Source organism: Cibotium barometz, chromosome 58, assembly GCF_041138505.1.
Source record: "Cibotium barometz isolate CiBa-2024 chromosome 58, ASM4113850v1, whole genome shotgun sequence".
Taxonomy (NCBI): Eukaryota; Viridiplantae; Streptophyta; class Polypodiopsida; order Cyatheales; family Cibotiaceae; genus Cibotium; species Cibotium barometz.
The window spans coordinates 3067777-3090477 of record NC_141103.1 but is presented as its reverse complement, the minus strand read 5'-3'; positions in this window follow the sequence as shown (position 1 = coordinate 3090477).

The following is a 22701-nucleotide window of genomic DNA, read 5'->3' as shown; positions in this document are numbered from 1 at the left end:
TTCAAAGTTCTTGATCCTGTGTAAGCCATTATCATTTTGACAACACCTCTTTGCTCAATTCATAAGCCTAGAAAAACTTGTATGAAACATGTCGCTTGAGTTAGAATACATATACATTATAATCCACTGTCTATTTTGTGGTGAAAATTTCAAATAGAGTAGTACCTTTGTGTTACTCATTAATATTCAAGAGACCATGATTGTTTAGCAATTTATTAATAAATGCCTTCACAATTTGAGCCTTCATGCTCTTTGATCAATTCATAAGCCTAGAAAACCTACATGAAACAAGTCTCTTGAATTAGAATACATATACATTATAATCCATTGTCTATTTTACGGTGAAAATTTCAAATAGAGTGGTATCTTTGTGTTAATTATTAATATTCAAGAGACCATGATTGTTGCAGACTGAGCCTTCATGCTAGTTCCTCCTTTGCAACCCAACCTTTTAGCTAGTGAAATCAACAGTGTGGTGCCTTCATGCTTAAAATGTGTGAATGTTCTTTTAGCATGATATCTTGTAGTTCATCTCTTGTGTGTTGAGATGAATCACAACTAAGGATTTGCATACTCCTTGCACTAATTTCTCCTTTATCACCTCTTCAACCACTGGTATCAACCAAATTTGTTTCTTCATTACCCCCTAAAATGTCCTATATTTGCTTTGCAAGAGCAAGTCTACCTATGTTGAATCTAAATTGTGACCATTTCACATTATACTCTTTCCAATAATCAACACACCACTAAACAAGGTTAAACCATTCATGGTCATTTGACACTAAGAGTTGGCCATAACAGTTAGAGTCAATCACTGTACATACACCCTCACTATCATCAAGCCACATCAAGGTAGTAATTCCCCCAGAAGAATGTTGTCATTCTTCTTATCTATATAAAACTTGGATGGAAATATGTAGTTACTACAGGAGAGCAAGAATAACACATACTTTATATGGAGAGTCATCAACAATAAAAAAGTCCTCCCTGGGATCACATTCAAAGGCTTTAGAAATTGTCTCCAATGGCTTAAACATTGCCTTGACACGTGACTCTCTGACCTAAACAGTTTCTTCTTCTCATAAGTGTAACAAGCATGTTGACCCCAAATGGTAAAAAAAGGAAGTATTTTCGCTGATTTTTTTACAAAGATCTCACCATTTTAATAACATTATCCTTCATTACCATTGACCAGATCCCAACATTACATCTTTCAAAAAGGGAATGCAATATATATATATATATATATATATATATATATATATATATATATATATATATATATCCAAGTTGGAGTATAGAATATCTATTTGGACCATACATAGTGGATTGATGCAACATTGATGGTTGAATACAACGCCTCAATAGAAATCCATTCAAATCCAACACCACAGTCAACATTGATTTCTTAGACATGTCTTGTATTATACAATTCTCATTATTGCATGTAACTGACTTCTCCAAAACTTAAGAAACATTTTCATATGTAGGAATATTGTTGAAGATTCTTAGCAATGATCTTTCATCGTGAATATCGGATGTTCCTGTTCAATTCAAATCTTTATAATGTTCATATCATGTGCAACATTAAAACACCATTAACACTTCATTATCACAAACAAATCTAAACACCACATAAAACATCAAGATGAATGGTCCCATGGCCATTCTCTACATGAGCATGTATAAACATCAAGAATGTGCATGGTAGAATGGCCCTAGGGCCATTCTTATAGCAGACATAAATGTCAATTCAACTGAGTATGGCTACATGTGTTGAAACCTTATGTGACATTCAAGTCGAGAAGGAGCTATTTACTGAGTATGAGTTTCTCTAACACACAATGTACATTCTACATTGAGAATTGAAAGATTATTCTTGTATGTTTTCATATTGGATTATATTTTTCTCTTTTTATATGGTGTGTTTTATTATGGTTTCAAATGCAAATTATTTATTTCAAAGTTATTGCTTTGTGAGAAAACTCTTGTTGATCATTTCTACATACACATGTAGAGAATGGCCCTAGGACCATTTTATAATTCACCAGATGGATGTTGACACAAGAGGGTGGAGAATAGCCCTAGGGCCATTCTACGATCCACAATGTGATTTGGAATGGCCCTAGGGCCATTTTAAAGCACATCATGGATGGTAGAATGGCCCTAGGGCCATTCTTTCAAGCACATTGATAGGTAGAATGGCTCTAGGGCCATTCTACGATTCATAATGTTGATATTTTATACGTTCTAAAATTGGCATGTAGAGATTGGCTTTAAGACCATTCTAAAATTCACCAACAATTGACACAAGAGAGTAGACAATGTCCTTAGGGCCATTCTTGGAAGTACAATATGCTTTAGAATGGCCCAAAGGCCACTCTACCATGCACAATGTGCTTAAAAGAATGAACCTAGGGATATTCTAAAGAACATCATGGATGGTAGAATGGTCCTAGGGCCATTCTAAAACACATTTTGTTTGCTATACACCAAGGTGGTAATTCTGAGACAAGGGTGTGATATACATTTGACCTCATGTTTGTGCCATGAGAGCTGTTTATATATCTTGCCACATTTCCATACTCTACATCACCAACAATATGCACCATATTATCTGGACAATCTACCTTGGGATCCTCTTGAAATGAATACTTCAAATCCCTAGGATATACCTTGCACAATTCCTTCCAATTATCATGACAATACTTATCTCCTCCATAGTGGAGAATAGTTATACCTCTTGTGAGAGGAGTGTGCATAAATAACCCAAGACCAACACCTTGCATGGACCATAAATGCTACACTACAAATATCTCACCTTGTATAGTTGGTGCATGGACCATAAATGCTACACTATTTATCTCAAACATCTCACCAATTGGAATAGGGAAGATAGGGGTACCAAGAGGATCATCCTTTCTCACATATCGTGCAACACATGAATTCAATAAACCTATTTGATTGCTTGGGGCTGCAAAAACAAGCAGTCCAAGTGTTGTTTTAAAGATATACAATGATGAAGCCCATGCAATCGATGCTACACCACACCCCTACTAATATCGTGCAACACATGAATTCAATAAACCTATTTGATTGCTTGGGGCTGCAAAAACAAGCAGTCCAAGTGTTGTTTTAAAGATATACAATGATCAAGCCCATGCAATCGATGCTACACCACACCCCTACTAATAATGCTATCGAATTCAAAATCAAAACATATTGAAAAGTACATTCTCTATCCCCAACATGCCTATTTGGAAGAATGTCCCTAGGGCCATTCTCTACCCCTTGCATGTCCATTTGGCGAAATGGCCCTATGGCCATTCTATACCTGAATATTAGAATTTTCCTAGGGCTGTACTCTACTCGTGCATGCATAAATTGTCAAGATTGTGCATGGTAGGGATATTCTTGCAAACACAATGTGATTTAGCATGGCCCTAGGGCCATTCTACCATGCACAATATGCTATAAAGATAGGGCCATTATAAAGCACATTATGGATGGTAGGCTAGCCATGTTCCTTAAGTTTTTCAATGTTGGCTAGGATTTGCGTTCAAGTGTGTTTCACCTTTGACACTTTTCCATGATAATTTATTTTACACTTTTTTAAGTGTGGTCTATGCTTAATTTCCTAAGCCTAGATAAATTCTATCATGCGTTAGTTGATCGGTTTGTTTTGGTAAATTTTATTGGATGTTTTCCAAGTTTTATATAGACTCATCAAGTTCTGCCTAGATCACTTATGTCTACGGGTTTTTTAATGAGTGTTACACACATGTGTTTCACTTGCTTACTTTGAAGTTTTAGTTGAACGACACTATGTTCATATACTCCGGATTGATGAGTTAACCACCAATTTTAATGCCTCTTTTGGCATGATTAATGACCATTAGATGGTATGCATTGAATTTTATGATCAACTATGGTTTTCATGGATTTGAGGAGCTTCTATGCTTTTATCCATGGTTTTACAAGGATCTTTTGATCTTTTGATCTTTTGATCTTTTGAATAATTTTATGTGCTTTGAAGGTAGCATTTGCCTTTATTTTTTGCACCTGGAGTATATTTCTTGTACTCTTGTACATATTCCAACTCGGATACCTAGTTGTTTATGTATCTAGGTGAGTTATTTTTCTACCCAACTTTATTGTATTTATTAGGTGATTATCATTAGAAAGGCACCAATAATTCAATATTCTTTTCTAATGATATACTCAGAAAGAGTTATTCCTTAATGTGGTCTCAGGAATATAGAGACAGGTTTTAGTATGTGAACGTTTGGGATAAGGCCATCTTATTTCTTTTATAAAGGATTTTATTCATATATCCTAGATGGCATACTAGGGAGTTTCAAATTGGTAAGGTATGTATGGGTGGTATCATGGTGGTATGGGATGCTAGCGATCCCTCACATATATTATCTTATGGGATAATTTGGGCTCAAGATTATTGCTTTGTTTACATCACTTAGCATGTTGACCTCAACATTCAAAGACAATCTCATTTTCTGAATTCATTTAAAGTTGTTGTGTGGGCATTCTCTAGATAAACTTCTTTTATCTATAGCCTGCATGTATTGATGAGTGTAATCTCGTCAGCATTTTCACTTGAAATCTCTTTCTTTAGAGTTCAATGAGTTTATCTTGTTGTGTTCGGATTAAGAAAATTTGGATTCTTCCTTTGTTGGCATTTCTTTCTCTAGTTTCGTCCTTTAGGTGATTTATACAGTCAACCTAATGGTTTATGGATGAACATATGTGACTCATCGAGACGTTGATGACTCTCTATATTGATATGGATAACTCAGGACATTGATAATTTCATGTGCAGATGTGGGTACGTCGGGTCGCTGATGGATACCTGGTTTTTGCTGTTATAATGCCATGTTTTTCTACTTTATTCCGAATGGTTTACAAAACGAGGAAACTACTTTGAGTATGAATTCCTCTGATCATCCGCTGTCTGATGGGTAAATAGAGCGTATGAATCAGATTGTAGAGAATATGCTTTGTGCATATGTCTCTGGAAAATCATCAAATTGAAAAAAATATCTTCCAATGATGGAATTTGCCTATAACAGTTTTAAACATACGCCTATTGGTTTTAGTCTGTTCATGCTTATGTATGGGTATCAACCCAGGGCACCTATTGATGTCAGTCTTAAGGACATTGAGTTTGATGCATCGAGGGATTTTTTGCGTGATATGCAGAAAATGCTGATCGAAGCTCGGGATTCTATCAGGAGTGCTCAGGATAGGGCACGGTTCTATGCTGATAGAGGACACTCAACTTGGTCTTTTGAACTAGGAGCGTTGGTTTATTTAAAAGTTCCTAAAGATTTTCAGACTTTGTTAAAAGAAAAATGCTCGAATTTATCTCCTAGATATTGTGGTCCATTTCGATTCATACATTGGATTGGCATGGTTGCTTGCGTATGAACTTAAACTACCTCCACATGTTAGAGTTCATCTAGTCTTTCATATCAATAGATTGAAAGGGAAACTGGGAGGTGAGGATAACATAGTTACTCCTCAAGAACTCGTTGAAGTCGAAGAATTATCCTATGTTCCACATGAACCTGATAAGGTACTTAAATTCAGGGAAAGGAAATTTTGTAGTTGACTAATCCCTGAGGTTAAAATTAGATGGAAAGATAGGGAAATAAAGGATTCAACTTGGGAGTCGGTTGAGATTGTTCAGCGCAATTCTCCTTCTTTTCATTGCAAGAGTGTAATGTTTTGAGAGAGGGAAAGTATGTTATATGCACATTATGTGTGCATATACTAGGAGGCTAACCCACATTAAGCTTGTGAGCATGGGAGCATGGGAACAAGCTCTAGTGGAGCATGGGTTAGGACTAACCTTAAGGGTTTAGGGTTTAGGGTCAGGCATCCAAGGGTCACACATGGGAAATGGAGAGTCAAGAGTCACTTGAGGGCCCTCCTATATAATAATAGGGGCCTGGGGCACACTCAAGGGAGGCCAAGGCTATGTTATCTTGAGGCTTAGGCTATGGTCTCTTGATGTTATCTTGAGGCTAGGTTATGTTATGCTCTCTTAAGAGTGTACAAGATCATAACTACTCACCTACCATTTCACACTATAGCTACATGCTATAGTGTGAAATGTTACATACAAGATCATAACTACTCACCTACCATTTCACACTATAGCTACATGCTACAGGCTAGGTTATGTTATGTTCTCTTGTGTACAAGATCATAACTACTCACCTACCATTTCACACTACATGCTACATGCTATTAGATTGGAGTTATACCTCTTGATGGTATGGGACATCAAGGTAAAGGTATGAATGATGTACTTCATTATAATTCATGTGTGCATCCCTTGGGCTCGGGGTTGGTCGGGTGGATGAGTTTATGCCTAATTTATGCATGTTTATGCATACCAATTATCTAGAGAGATCTTAGGGTTTTAACACCACCACCCCCTCCTTGGCTTCTACAATATAACATGCTTCAACGCGAGACCAGCTGTCACACAGGGTGAAGTATCCAAAATTCTTTGGAAAATCCTCAAAGGACGCAGATGCCCACATTCTTCTCTTTGATAGTGTGTGGCGCATGAACGTGCCCAGGCTTGTTGATCAGAACCTCAAGAAAGCAACATTTTTACCAACTTTATAAAAAAGTGGGGCTCTCTGGGTTGCTCAGTATGAGTATGGTCATTTTGCGACATACGATGCAATCAGAGATGCCTTTCCTCAAGGATTCCAGGAAGATAAAACATATGTGCATGTGCTTTGATAAGCTATGCCGGATGAACTAGAGAAGAACCTCACGGTCAAAGACTAAGGTTTCATAAGCTTCTCCGATGACTGGATGCAGCCAATCGGCTGGTGGAAGAAATACTCAATTCCTATTTCATGAAGGGATTCAGAAAGCAGTTGAAAATGTTGCTAGTGCCAATCTTACAATAATGACTCTAGAACAACTGGTTGAATTAGCTCTCAGGGTAGGGTGAGTGTTGGTAGGGTGTGTCAAGAGTAAAGGCAAGATAAAAAGCAAGAGGAAGTCGAAAAGGTCCACTTTTGACTCTTCGGAGGAGGAGGAGGAGGATGATTCTGAGGTGGAAGAAGCCCAAGCTTTAACATCAGGCCCGCCGGCAGTGAATGCCAAGGAAATCCAAGCTCTAGACGAGCACGAAGGAATCAGGCTGATCACAAATATGGTGGAATCATTAGCCATGGTAGTGTGACTAGGTCCATACAACCCGACTCTAGAGGTCGAGGAAAGATCCAACCTTAGATAAGCAGGGGAAGCAAAAGGTGGTCACCTGGTAGGAGGAACACAAGGTTCGCACACGGAGGTGTCCAATTGGGTCGAGAAGCAGCAAGCTAGAGAAGCACTGCGAAAGGAGCGAGAGAAAGGCCCCAAGTGATTTGTCGACAAGATGCAGAAGTCACCATGCAGCTGATTAATCCAATCCAAAGAACCCGAGACCAGGGAGGAGACGTGTCCTCAACATGGCCAAAGGAAAAACCTCAGAAAGGTACGGAGGCACCAAAGCAAGAAGAAAGCCAAATCATGCTCGCAGAAGGATAAACGATGCCATATGATCTATGGGAAGATCTGAAACAGTAGTCGATCCATATGTCGGTGGAATAACTCCTCACATTAGTGCCAAACTTTAGAGAGCAATTAGTATGCCGCTTGATGCCCCAGGAGGAGAGAAAGGGACCAACACAGACTCTAGAAGCCATGCACATTGAGAAGACGAAGGATAATCTGTCGAAGAAGCCCCGATCTATGATGAAGCCATCCCAATGATCCACGTCAAGCTAGCTAGAGTGGACATAGCAAAAGTATTGATGGATGAAGGATCGGGAGTTAACATTTTGTCGTCGGATACAACATGCCAAAAGCTTGGATTGAGAAGCTAGGATCCCAGCTCTATTTGTACTAAAAATGGCAAATCAACGTCGAGTCTAGCCGTTCGAATTAATCCATGGGCTCAAACTGGAAGTCTCTAGATTCACCTTCCAGATTGTAGTGGTGGTGCTCCACATGGAGGATATAAAAGGTGCCTACCCTCATGTTACCGAGAAGACCATGGCTCAGGTAGGCACATATTAAGCAAGATTGGGATGCGGATAAAATAACCATCCAGAGAGGAAAGAAGAAAGTCATGCTTTTAGTGGCCAACCGTAGGAAAGTGAAGAACCCTTCTCAGCCAAAAGTAGTCGAAGGAGTAAACATACTAGAGGGACTGGACCTGGATGAAGAGGAAGAACATCTCCAGCAAAATGCAAATCCGATCAGCTTGGTTGATGTGGTCCCTATCATGGAGAAATACTTCCCTACCCATAATCACAAGAATGAAGCTAGCAAGGATCAGCATGATCCACTGAAAGCAAAGGGGAATCTCTTGATGAGGTCCAAGATTGTTTTAAAGACTAGCCGTTTTTGATGGCAATGTACCGAGCCTCCAACAAACCATTGCATTGGAGAAAGCCTTTGAAAGGGACCTGAAAGAATCCAAATGGGTTAGGGAAGATAAGTTGATCAAAATGAATCTGGGTACCATGGCCGTCCCAAAGTTTATGCATATCAACGCTAAATTGGATGCTGCATTCTGGGAAGAGATTCAGGTATCGCTCACGTCCTTCAAGGATGTTTTTACATGGAGCTACACTGAGATGAAAGGAATTGAGCCTCGATTATGCATCAGATCAATCTGAGGGAGGATGTAATCCCTATCCAGCAACAAAGATACCGGATGAATCCAAACTATGCAAAATGGGTCAAGGAGGAGTTGGACAAATTCATGCATGTAGGATTCATATATCCAATCGATCGGGTAATGTGGCTATCTTTGATCATGATCATCCCCAAGAAGAATCAAAAGCTCAGGGTCTATGTGGACTACAAAAATCTTAATACCGCTACAATCTCAGATCCCTTCCCTTTGATGTTCATCTCATAGACTCCTTGTTGGATGCAGTAGTCGGCCATCAGACGTATTTATTTTTGGATGGCTTTAGTAGCCCAAATGGCACCAGAAGATCGGGAGAAGATAGCCTTCATCACTGAATGGGATGACTTTGCATCCAATGTAATGACCTTTAGGCTAAAGAATGCTCTGGCAATATTTCAGCACGGCAGATGGTTCAGGAAATTTTTGTTGAGAATTTGACAAGACTCATGCAAGAGTTCATCGATGACTTTAGTGTCTTTGGAAAATCATGCCAACGCCTGATGCACCTGGAGTTATGCTTGTCAAAATGCCAAGGTTCAAGACTGAGCCTGAACCCCATAAAATGTGCATTTGCCATCCAAAAGACTATATGTTCCTTGGCCACATAGTATCTCAGGACGGCATTGCAGTGGACCCAGCCAAGGTGGAGGTGATTTGGAAAGCTCTGATCCCAACCAGTGTGAGGGATCTGAGAAGGTTCTTGGGGCAAGTCATATGGCATAGCCGAATGCTCTGATATCTAGCACACGTAGTTCCATTGAACCAGCAAATTGCACAAATAAAAATGCCACTAAACCAATAGCTGAAGCAAGCCAATCTAGAGTGGGCGGAGGAATGCGACATTGCATTCAGGTGACTCAAGCTGATGCTAACTAAAGCTCCTATAGTATAGGCACCCAATTGGGAATCGCCATTCCATGTCTTTGTGGATGCATCAAATGTGGCATTCGGGAGTGTCTTGATGCAAGATGCCAAAAGAAGTGGTTTTTCTAGCTTTACGCCGGCTAGAGATTATCAGATGTGGAGGGGAACTACTCCACCACCCATAGGGAGGCACTCGACATGATCTACTCAGTCACCAAGTTTTGCCACTATCTGCTAGGGCAACAAGTTCACATTCCATGTAGATCATTCGGCCTTGCTTTATCTTGTTGATAAGTAGAGCTTAGCAAGAAACATGGCTCAGTGGATGCAATCCTCTAGGATTTTGAGTTCAACATCATGCACATTGCGGGAACCAGCCATATAGCACAGACTGCCTGTCTTGTAGACTCTGGTGAAGCCCCGATCGGAGTGGCGGATGATTTATCCAATGTGGAGCTGTTTACAACCGAAAAAGTCATGCCAATACCTTAGACCTGGTACGATGAAATGTTGGCATTTATGGCCACATGTCTGATGGAGGATAACCTTTCTTGAGATCAGAGAAAGCAGATAGCTATCCAAAGCCGGTATTTCCAAGTAATAATCGAACAACTATACAAGAAGGGCATTGATCAAATCCTTTGTGGGTGCATTTCACCTCATGAGCAAGAAGGTATACTCCGAGAAGCCTATCAGGAGATTAGCAGGCGATCACTTTGCAGCAGGGGAAGTAACAAGAAGGAAGATCCTCTAAGCTGGTCACTGGTGCCACCCATACTTGGCGATGCCTACAAATGGGCCAAATAATGTGATGTGTGCTAGCAACTCGGCCAGCAACCTGATAGAGATCGGATGCCTCACAATTTAATCATCTCACTAGAACCATTCTAAAAATGGGGCCTTGACTTCGTGGGCCCATTCAAGCTGCCAACCCGATTACAGGTAACAAATACATTCTAGTGGCAACAACAAATTGTAGTACCAAATAGGTGGAAACCGGAGCCCTTAAGGATAATACAACCAAGTCCACCACAAAGTTCCTCTACGAGATGATCATCAGTAGGTTTGGCTACCTGATAGAGCTGATAAGTGACCAAGGCAAACACTTTGTGAATGACGTCATCCGACACAACTGGTCACTCAGCACTTGATCATTCATAAGAAATTCATGGTCTATTACCCCCGTAGGTCAATGGTCAGAGGCGGGGTCCATGAACAAAATACTGTAGCGGATTCTCAAGAAGTTGGTAAATGAGAATCGCTCAGATTGGGATGATGAGAAGCTATATTCGGCACTATGGGCATTTTGCACTGCCTAGGTCTCCATAGAGATAACTCTGTTCAAGTTGGTATATGGCTATAGGCTTTTACTAAAAATGGGTCGTAACTCCCTACTCAAGAGTCCGATTTGGGCAATCTTTAGCGTGTTAGGATCCTTTTGGAGGAGTACTAGTACTCCAATGAGTACTCCCACCTTAACTCCCTCATACACACGTTATGGGATAGACCATATGTACAAGGATTGTCCATTGATAATGGGTACGATGGGGAAGGAAAATGAAGCTAAACCTAGTACCATCATTAACATAGTGCCTCTAAATACAGTCACTCGAATGCAAACTAGAAGCTAACCTAGTACCATCATTAACATAGTGCCTCTAAATACAGTCACTCGAATGCAAACTAGAAGCTAACCTAGTACCATCATTAACATAGTGCCTCTAAATGCACTCACTCAAATGCAAACTAGAAGGAGAGCCATATCCCATGATGTAGTTGTTGCCGAAGTGTCTTCACAGAGGAAGGAAGCCCCAGGACACACAAGGATCTTATCTTACAAGGAGGTTCCCAAACAAGCACGAGCAACTAGGTGCTCTCGAAAAGAAAAAGGCCATAAAGATCGGAAACAAAGATAGCCGTGCCATCATAAAAAGTGGGTCCGTAGAGGGGACAACTACCAATGTGTCATATGATGAAGAAGATACTACCATCCACCCCTCAAGAAAGAGAACAACTGGGCCCTAATCGGTTGCCTAAGAAGTTCACATGAAGATCAAACCCATGAAGTTCACATCCCTATACCCTACACCCTGAAAATCCTAAGCATGAATAGGTATGACTGAATTTGTGAACCCACACCCATTCTGAGAGATATTTCACAACTTTTCTCCTTTTTGTCTTCACAAGTCCAAATTCCCATTGGCACCTTACTTCAAGGCAGCCCGCCGAGTCGTGGAAGGATTTGAAGGAAGGAAGGCTTAGAACAGGTATGGAAGAACAAGTGGAACTAGGAAGTTCCAATGAGACTGATGAGGATGGATTCACAAAACCAGATGGTTATCAACATATCCTTGGTCTGAGTAAACAAGTAAGGGTAGTATTTTGAAGGAGACAAGTTTAACGCAACACTGCATGAACTTCAAGTCACCACCATTCTAGACAGTTGGGGCAGGAGTAAGCATTGTTACCAAAAAATATTGGGAAAAATGGGGAAGACCTCCTATGGATGGATGACACCACATTGGTTGTGAAACTTGATAATAGAGCCACCTTAAAGCCCATAGGTCTTCTGCGGGATTGGACGATTAAGATTCTCGAAACCAATTTCTGACACACCTTTATGGTGATGAAATTTGGTCAGCACAGCACCAATATCCTATTATTACATCTTAGGGTGACCCTTTATGAGAGAAACAAGGATGATCCATGACTAAGACACGAATCACATTTACATCCAAAAAAAGGATTGAACTCTAAAGGTCAGACTACGCACTTGGAAGATCTATCCAATTGAATGGGGGATCCTTAGCAGAGGATTCAGTGACTACTACAAGATTCGCCGGCAGTACACTTATATGCCAAACATGCCTACTTCTGCCAAGTCTGGCAAAATAAGCTTGATGATTCCTCCATTCCAGTTAATACCACGAGACCACAAAAAAAGAAGAAACAACCGATTCCCAGTCCGAACCCCAAAAGATTTGCCGCTCTATGCAAAAAGCATGAAACAAAAAGTTAGCACTAGCTGAGAGCAGGAAGCTAAAAAAATAATGGATGAGGAAAGCGCTAAAGCTAAGCAGACCAAACAAGTCCTACACACTTCAGAGCCTATAAGGTAGGAGACCATTTTGTACAATACAAAAAGGCCCAAAGAACCCATGATAAGAAGCCACACACGTCTTATGACGATTCGGACAAGGTCAAGGAAATCAACCCGGTAGGCCCAGAGGGGAAGATCCGCGGCCCACCTACATTGGAGAAGAGCTCTTTTGTGGGTAGAAGAAGAGAAAGACCTTATTGACCTCCTCACAAAATTTCAGGACTGATTTGTGTGAAAATATAAAAATATGATTTGTGTGAAAATTTCAGGACTGATTTGTGTGAAAATATAAAAATATGAAGGGAGTACCTCTTGAAGTGGTTAAGCACACCATTCCAATGGTAGAAGGAGCACGACTAGTGAAGCAAAAAGCATATCCTATGAACCCCAAGTACTCCAAGATAGTTCGGGAAGAAATCGATCGGCTCATAGATGCCGGATTCATCTACGAGATAGAGAACACTCAATGGGTCTCACCCATTCAATGCCATAGTGATAGTACCCAAAACGGAAAAGTGAGAGTATACCCAAAAAGAATGGAAAAGTGAGAGTGTGCGTGGACCTCAAAAAGGTCAATGCTGCCATAATATGAAATCATTATCCATTGCCCTTCATAGAGCACGTGCTTGAGAGGGTCGCAAGAAAGGAAGCAGGTTTTTTGGCTACAACCAAGTGTTTTGATCGACCCAAAAGATCAACATAAAATCGCTTTTGCCACCAAAATAGGGCACATATGCATATCAAGTCATGCCATTTGGGTTGACCAATGTCTCAGACACCTTCCAACACCTAATGTGCATAGCCTACAAATAAGGAGTATCTCTATAGAAATTCCTTGAAGACTTCATGGATGACCTTTGTGTTAACCCTACATGGAAAGCACATTTGTGGTGTCTGAGAAAAGTGCTAGAGGGATGCCAGCTCTAGAGGATCTCTCTTAACCCTCTGAAATGTCAATTTTGGGTCTGTCATGGAGTAATCCTGGGACACATTATCTCCAAACATGGTATCTCCATAGATGACAACAAGATGCGACTCATTCTTGAGCTAACATCTCGTACCAACTTCAAGGGAGTCCAGTGGTTCATGGGGCATGTAGGTTATTACTGGCATTTCATCTTTATGTATGCCAACATAGCTCGTCCCCTTAAGAGACTCCTAGTGATTTTCAAATGGACTGAAGAATACCAACAAGCATATGATACTCTCAAAAAAGCATTAGCGAAGTGCTCTCATTTTGAGATCTCCTAATTGGGAAATCATATTCCATGTCCACATAAATGCCTATGCCTTCACAATTTTGAGATCCTCTCTACCTTGTCATGTCCTTTTACAACCATTTAAGAAATGGGGCATCAATTTTGTGGAACCCATTAGTCCGACTACCCGACACATCCAAGCTCGGTACATCATAGCGGCCACAGACTACTACACAAAATGGGTGAAGCTAGATCCACAAAAGATGCAATTTCCACGACTAAATTCCTTTACGAGTGCATCATCACTTGCTTTGAGATTGTTAGTAACAATGGAACCCACTTCATCAATGAGGTAATACAATTCTTACTACTACAAGAATTCATGGTCACGCATTGTAAATCTTCACCATATTACCCCCAAGCCAATGGTTAAGTAGAAAGCACGAACAAAATCCTATGTGCCATCTTAACCAAGACTGTATAGGAACAAAAGTTGCGCTCTGAGCTTATCGGACTGCATATAAAGTGGCCATTAACATGACACCCTTCAGCTTAACATATGGAACTAAAGTGGATGCCTATGGAATTCTTGGTGCCAAGCTTAAGGGTAGCCATACAGGAAAGACTCACTGGCAATGTCCTAAGTGATCGGCTCTTTGAGCTTGAGAAACTCAACAAAATGCGTCTAAGGCCTATGTATAGAATGATTGTCGAAAAACTAAGGCACAAGAAATGGTTTGATGACTAGCTCAAGGACAAGGAGATGAATAAGGGGGATATGGTCCTCCTCTACAGCACATTAAAAATCACAAGAAAAAACTTAAATATAGAGGACTAGGACTCTTCCTAGTGACCAAAATAACCCCACAAGGCGCATTTACGCATTAAAACTCTCGACGGTGTCAAGATGGCTGGTTATTTCAATGGTAGCAAACTGCGATGCTACTATGGACCAGAACACCTTAAAGATACTATGGCTGGTTATTTCAATGGTAGCAAACTGCGATGCTACTATGGACCAGAACACCTTAAAGATAATTCACCTCAAAAAGGAGGAGAAACAAAAACACAATGAAATGAAAAAAGCAGCACAACACGAAGCTAAGGAATGGCAAGCAAAACTTAAAATCCAACAAATCACAGTAAACATGGCTCATATAGTTGACCTTGAGGAAGAGGACTAGGAAGTGAAACTTGCATGTTTGTGGTTAGGAATGACCACTCCAACAAGTTTCACCCAAAATTTAGCACTTGTTTATGCAGGTGCTAACCATAATTTGATGTCCTACAACACATGGAGGCCAACCTTACTTCACACCCCAACCACTGTCACTACCATTGCTTTGCATTCTGTCAAAGTGCTTAGGTGTTGTTACAATTTTATTTCACATTGGAAATAACCCCTTGGAAGGCAAGTTCTATGTCATGCCTGCAAGGACAATGCAAGAAGAGATCCTCAGCACATCAAACCTCACCAAATAGAGCCTACTAACACCGCTAACACTGCTAACACCATTAACTACCTCGCAGGTACCAGCTCTCCCCCGTTCCATCCAAACTACTGATACTCACTGCTGGGTGCCCAAGAAGATCCTTGTCATCCAAGGTTATTATGAGGGTGCTACCACCCTATGGATTCCCCAAAGATCCAACCTTTCCCGCCAAACCTCGGCAACCCCAAAGCTTTGACACCTCAATATACTACTCAAAACCTCATGTTAACCTCCGCCAAGGCAACCACAAGCCTGCAAGGTCAGGGAGAACATCTGGCAAAGGCCCTCACTACAACAAAACCATAGCCACGACCCACCTCTTCCTCACACTACAAGTTAAAGGTTGGTAGTATCCAAAAATCTTCTAAAAGCCCAAAGGTTCTATGAAGTATTCGACAAATCTCGCTACCCCGACCGTTGACCCACCATTTCCTGACCCCAATGATACATGTCCTGGCCCCCAAGTTCACCGCACTGTAACACTTCTAATGGAGGCCGAAGCTAACCCCAGTGCTGCCACCCCTAGCCCTCTGTAGGATAAGGGAAAAGGAAAGTTCCAAGAGAAATCCAAGGCCATGTAACCCCGCCCACTATCTTCCCCAGTGACATCCCCTCAACCTTGGCCACCCCACCTACCCTCATCATACGACCCCCGCAATGTAGCTCTACTCAATCTCTTGCCTCTCCACCCCCTCACTGTCAAACAGCTCCCTCCTCTGAGGCAACCAAGGCTTCAAGACAAGCTACCAACCTTGCCTAAACTTGATTGGACCCGCCTTCTTGCAAAATCGCCGATTGGGCAAGGAGTCAGTACAAAACCCACCATGGGGTGCTGACCACATAGTCTCAGGGTACCAAACTTGTTCACAGGTTGCCCCCAAAACCTGTTTACTCAAGCCACACCCGTTCCTCTGTGAAGCCATGGCCGTACCTTCCCTAAAAATTTATATAAGGACCCACCCCATTCATTTTCCTCACTTTCTTATTGCCTCCTAGCCAAAACTCTTGTTGTTTTTCACTCAAATTTTCAATGCTTTTTGCTTGCTTGCCCCCGCCATCGCTATCATGGCCAAAGCGGAACACTCCGACTCCTCCTTTAAGGTCATCAATCACACTCTCCAGAAAAAGAGACGGCACACCACCGATTTTGAGGAGTACAAGCACCCCACCCAGCTCTCCCATCTGGGTGAAGCCCTGATGAAGCAGGTTGATGGCCATGCCATCCACACCTTGATGAAGAACATACATAAGGTCAAGCACAAGTTGCTATATTACACTGAGACCTGCTATCAAGTCATCACCGCCCGAACCCGTTGTTGTTGTCACCCAGAGCAGATTGGGCTTGGTGGATTGCCCACCATTTAGCCCTAGGGACCCGACCTCCTCAATTGCCTCTACAACAGATGCAATCTTTTGATCCTCACCTGCATCCGTCAAGGAGTTACCATCAGCTAGGTAGAGTATCTCCACAAGGAACTACATGCCATCTCCTCCAACCCACAAGGTAAGTTGGCTGCCTCCTCACTGCTCACCAAGGTGCTCTATCGTGCCGCCGATGGGAGGAGTCCCACGACCTGTCTGCCTCCAAGGTAACACCTCCATCCCTCCCACTATCCTTGAACCCTAGCCTTCACCAACCACACCCCCCTCCAAGTGCCACCATCCCTATCCACAAGCGGCGGAGGAAGAGGCCCACTGCAAAGCAACAGAAGAGGAGACTTCGTCAAACAACCCAATTCCTCGAAGAGAACCTCCTCCAAACACCCAACCCCAGGAGCCAATCCCTTCCTTTGTCATCATCACCAGCTCATACGACAAAGGGCCATTAGCATCACCCTCTACCTCACAACGCCACACCATGGACACCCTTTGCTGGGTACATGCCGGGTGTTTCTGATCCCAACATACCTACTTTGAAGGGATCAGGTCCTCCCAACGACGCCCTCCCTAACTTTGCAAGGTTTCTCTACAGGAGCGGCTTATCTATAGAAGGACGTAAGGAGGGTTAGGTTCGCCTATACATGATGTAACATGCGCCAAAGTATACATCCATGCGATGCCATCACTACCATTCCAACCATGTACAATGTGAGACTGGATGGTGTAATGGGGACATGCACACATTGCTTTTTTGGCGTGTGGGAAACAAATTAGCATGCTTCTTTTGGATGCCTATAGCTTATGCTGCTATCCGCACATGCTTCCATTACGTATTTAAGGGATTCCAAAATAGCTACATTTTTCTCTAAGAGGAGGGAAAAGCATATAATATAAGAATATTACAGAGTTATTTTCACATTTTGTTTTCGTATACATTTTTCTTGACATTTTGTTTTCATGTACATTTCTTGACATTTTGCTTTCATGTACATTTTGCCAAACAACGAGACATGAAAATGAAACGCCTCAACTTAAAACAACGCACAAGAGCAGTTGCAAAACATCACTAAATATAATTCGCATTTTGCGACATGAAAATGCAACACCTCCATATTTAAAACAACGCACAAGAGCAATTGCAAAACATCATCAACACTGAATAACACTATACATATCAAGTTACAACAGTCAACTACCACACAGTACATCGATAATATCACCAACACCGCATAAGAACATTGCAATCGAGACAAAAGCAAAATTGCAAACGCTCAAGGACAAAAAGAACATTCAATAATCTGATATCCGTATGTCAATAGAAGGCGACATCTTTAGCAAGGACCCTACGTGGAGATAGAGGGACATAATCATCACCATTTATTATTGCTTTTTTGTATTGCTTAGTTCTATACTTCGCAACATATTTCTTCGGTTGGGGCTAAGACTCTCATCAGATTCGAGGGTTATTGGCCGGTTTGTCAAGCAGTTGTCAGCACAAGCACCATCATGGTCATGTCGATGTCACCTGCTTGTTCCATCCGTCTTTGGAATTTCTTCACCTAATTGAGGGTAATAACTCAATGTAAGAACATTGAAAAAGACGAGGATCCTGGGCCTCTTCCAAGTGTGCCATTCTCACATAACTTTCCAAATTGCATTTGCACGCTTTCTATCCATCCCTAGTCCAACTTTCGGAATCACCCACGAAGCTGCTGGATAATACTTTCCTGTTTGCAACATCTTCAGCAAAGTCAAGTCAAGGTCTACTCCCAAATTGTTCACAATGTAGTTCTTCATATACATGTAACATCTATCAAAGAGGTTAAGTGCCATCAAGCACACCTTGTTCTTCAAATCTTCTTGGCCATACAGAGCATAGACCTGACGACCCGTAGTGATCCTCAGCTGTAATATTATGTACAAAGAACCTCAAGTGCAGTTTATGCAGATCTTTCATGCAATATCCTATCATTCCTTCAAAAGTGTGCATGCGGATTTGTTTCAACCCACGACATGACCAAGCCACTTGGTAGCTTATCCACATGCCAACCCATGTACCTCTTAATGATTTTATGACGACTGGTATAAAAGATGGTGCCATAATCTTGAGAACCATTTAAAAATGCATGTGATTCAATGTACCACCTTTTTCTAAGAAAACAAGCCTTCGATACATTCAATTCGCACAAATCATTCAAGTGGCTCCCAAAAACACAAGTCTATATCACCATTGCCAACTCTAACAGTCACAGAAACTTCTAATATCTTTGCCTTCTTTTGAGCAGCAAATCTTGGGCGAGTAGGTGTTGATGCAGTTTTATCCTAAACGGATGGCTCGGAAAACCTCGCATCATTTTTAAATGAGCCTGGACAAAAACAAAAAGTCATAGTGTTTTCTAAAAGCATAGGCAGAAAGCCAAGAATGCAAATGGAATGACAACACACCAGAAGATCGAGCAAATTTTCACTACAGCTAGGTTGCGCACTGTTTGCAGACCCTTCAGTAGGGGTGATAACACGTGGCGTTACTTGTTTTGCAAGGCAAATGATCATCTTCTCTTGAAGGCCTCTCTTTAAGAGAAACAGTTGAAATGTCAGATAAGAGTGCTTGGGCTTACACTTTTGCATATAGCTAGGACTATACAAAGATTGCAACGCTAAAAAGATGCTTTCGAGAATTTATTTCATTTTCTTAGTTAGTTAATAAATACTAGCATTGTTTACAAAATTATCTCCTTTTTTTAAGCCTTGGGTAGGCTAAGATTCTTGCACAAAAGCACGTTGTGTTTATCGGGGTTTGATCTTGTGGAATTTCCATCTCGCTAGGGTGGGGGACAGTAACAAACTCGTGGTTATCATCGACGCTAGATTGTACATTATCCCTCGAGAGATGAAGGCCCTTGCAATTCTTTCATCGCCAATGTTATCAGAGGTTATGAAGTTTTCTTCACTTAATCCATTAAAGTAGTCGATAAGTTTGGTGGTCGCTTTAATAACGGGGTTGTCGCCTTGGGTTGGTAGTCCCTCAATGACTAAGTGACACATCATGAGTCAGGAGGGATCTATGGTTGGAAAGAGGCATCGCGAACTCGGGGGTAAACTAGGGGTGAACTCGCGAGGTGAACTAGGGTGAACTAGGGTGAACTAGGGTGAACTAGGGAGACCTTTTCTCGCAAGAAAGTGAACTAAGGAAACATTTTCAGGTAAGAAAGTGAACTAGGGACCAAAATATCAAGATTTAAATTTAAAAACACTCTCCACAACCTACTGGAAAGTATAGCATAGTGGTTAGATGTTGAAAGCTTGAGTGGATGGTTCCAAGTTCGAATCCTCTTTTACATTAAGCTCAACCCCTCCAAAATTTTCTAAGTCCCAAAAATCCCCATGGTATACCCTGAGTTCACCCCTAGTTTACTTGCCCGATGGGAATCTGACGGTCTAGATTAGGCAAGATCACTACGTCTCTTTTCAGCCTTAGATCCCTCCTGATTCATAATGTGTCATTTAGTCCCGTGGGTTGTCGGTCATTGTTCCTCGTGTGACTAAGTGACACATCATGAATCAGGAGGGATCTATGGTTGGAAAGAGGCGTCGCAATCGGGATTTCATCAACACCGTTGGATTCCCAATTGAACTAAGATTGAACTACGGGTAAACTAGGGGTGAACTCGTGAGGCGAACTAGGGGTGAACTAGACACGACTATGAACACAATGTATTACAGTTATTGCAACCTGTTATAAATAATGCATGTTTTGGTGGCATATTCAGAACTTTTCATTTTGGGTATTAATTAATGCCCACGTTAAAGCGACAAGAGACCACTGAACTTTTCACGACTATGAACAAGAGAAGAGTGGGGCTGATGTGGTGGGGCAATTGTGCAGGCGGCGCGAGCACCAATCACACCATGGCAGTAGGACATTATCTTGAAGTAGAATGCATGAAATCTTTCACCCCTTGCTTTTGCCCCATAGCATTTGAGTCGGAGAAAGCTTCATTGTCTCGCAAACAGTCCTCTGGCATATCCCACCACAAAACACTCTGCCGCCGACGACAGAAGAAGTCAACGACAAACATCAAAGGGCATGCCAGCTTACTTGAAACTACTAGAAGAGTACAAATGTCATTCCCCAGGTTGATCATTGGATAGTGGGAGGAGACTTCAATATGGTTGAGCAACCTTCTGACAAGAAGGGTGGACGCGAAGGGCGTTTACACCCTTTGGACAGATTTTATGTGGATGATTGGTCCCTGGACACAGAGGACGCACCATTGCTATTATGCCTGGCACTACCAAATCCGATCATTGCCCCATCATTTTGTGTCTCAGGGAGCTTGGGGCTCGCTTGGCCTCTCCCCTTGTCCGTATCCCTGACTCTCTTTATCTAGATGCTGACATCTCCTTTGAGATCAGAGAGATATGGAGATCTTGTGACGGTCTTGATCCTCGTCGTAATATTGCGCTAGCTCTTGAGAGGACTAGCCATCATTATCATAGCGCTGCCTTGTCCAAGAAGAAGGAGGCTTTGGACAAGGAGAGAGCTATTAGGCGTAGGATTGCTTCAGAGGGAACATGAAAAGCATCCACATGCTCTTCAGAGGGAACATGAAAAGCATCTACATGCGTCTTGGATTATAGACCTCTTGACCACAGTTAGAGCAGAGCTCCAGTTGGCCATGGACAGGAGGGCTGAGTTCGCGTTTCATGCGAACGAGGCTTTTTGGATTCAGATGGGTGGCAAATGCAACAAAGAGTTTTTTTCAGCACACAGGCCTTCCCATAGCAGGGATTCTGTGAGGTACTTATAGGATTCACAGGGTGAGGTTCACAGGGTGAGGCCTTCCCATAGCAGGGATTCTGTGAGGTACTTATAGGATTCACAGGGTGAGGTTCAGATGATTGAGCTTGATAAGGTAAGGGGCATTGCTTCATATTTTTATCAGACTTTGTTGACTGCACAGAGGTGCCCTCTCCTCCGAGAGATGTGGCACGATAGAAAGTTTGGGAGTGCATGCCCAGGCTCATTACAGATGCTATGTGTTCTTCCCTGGATGCCCCTTTCTCGAAGGATGAATTCCTTCATGCACTGCATGCTCTTTCCAGTGGTTCATGCCAAGGGGATGATGGTCTTTCTCCTTCTTTATTCTTTTTTGGGATCATATTGGAGATGCTATCACTGTTGCCCTTTAGGAAATGTGGCTGTCGGGTATGATGCCGCTATACCTCATGGAGGGGGTGATTCACCTTATCCCCAAGAGTGGGGACAAGACTGACATCAAGCAATGTGGAGGCCCATCACTCTCCTTGGATCTGCATATAAGATCTTAGCTAAAGCCTTGAGTATAAAGTTGCAGCCGATTCTCCAAAGGACTATCCATGATACACAAAATGGGTTCCTCCAAGGAAGGAGTATATTTAAAAAAATCTTTTCTTTCTGGGAAGGTATTGAGTGGGCAAAGTCTAGTCAGCAACTTCTTGCCATTCTTTTGCTTGATTTTGAAAAAGCTTATAGAGCGGATTGGGATTTTTTGGAGGGCACTATGGCACACATGGGGTTTTTCCAAAACTAGATCAGAGGGGTAATCTGCCTATACACAGGGAAGCTCATAGTAGTGTTTTATCTTGTGGGGGCCGCGGTGAGCATTTTTAGATTTCCCATCGGTGAGGCAGGGTTGTCCCCTCGCCCCTTTACCATAATACCTCATTGTAGCTGAGGCTATGAGCAGGTTTCTTCGGGCTGCCCCTGGTGTTGTGGGTCTCATGGTGCCTTTATGCACGGAGGAACAGTTTTTGGACTCTGAGTTAGCATATGATACGATGTTGTTCCTTGAGGCTTCACATGCTTGTTTATGTGCTTTCCAGACAGCCTTGGAGGCCTTTTGTTTGGCAGCAGGAGCTACTATCAATTGGCATAAATCAATTGGTTTTTGGATC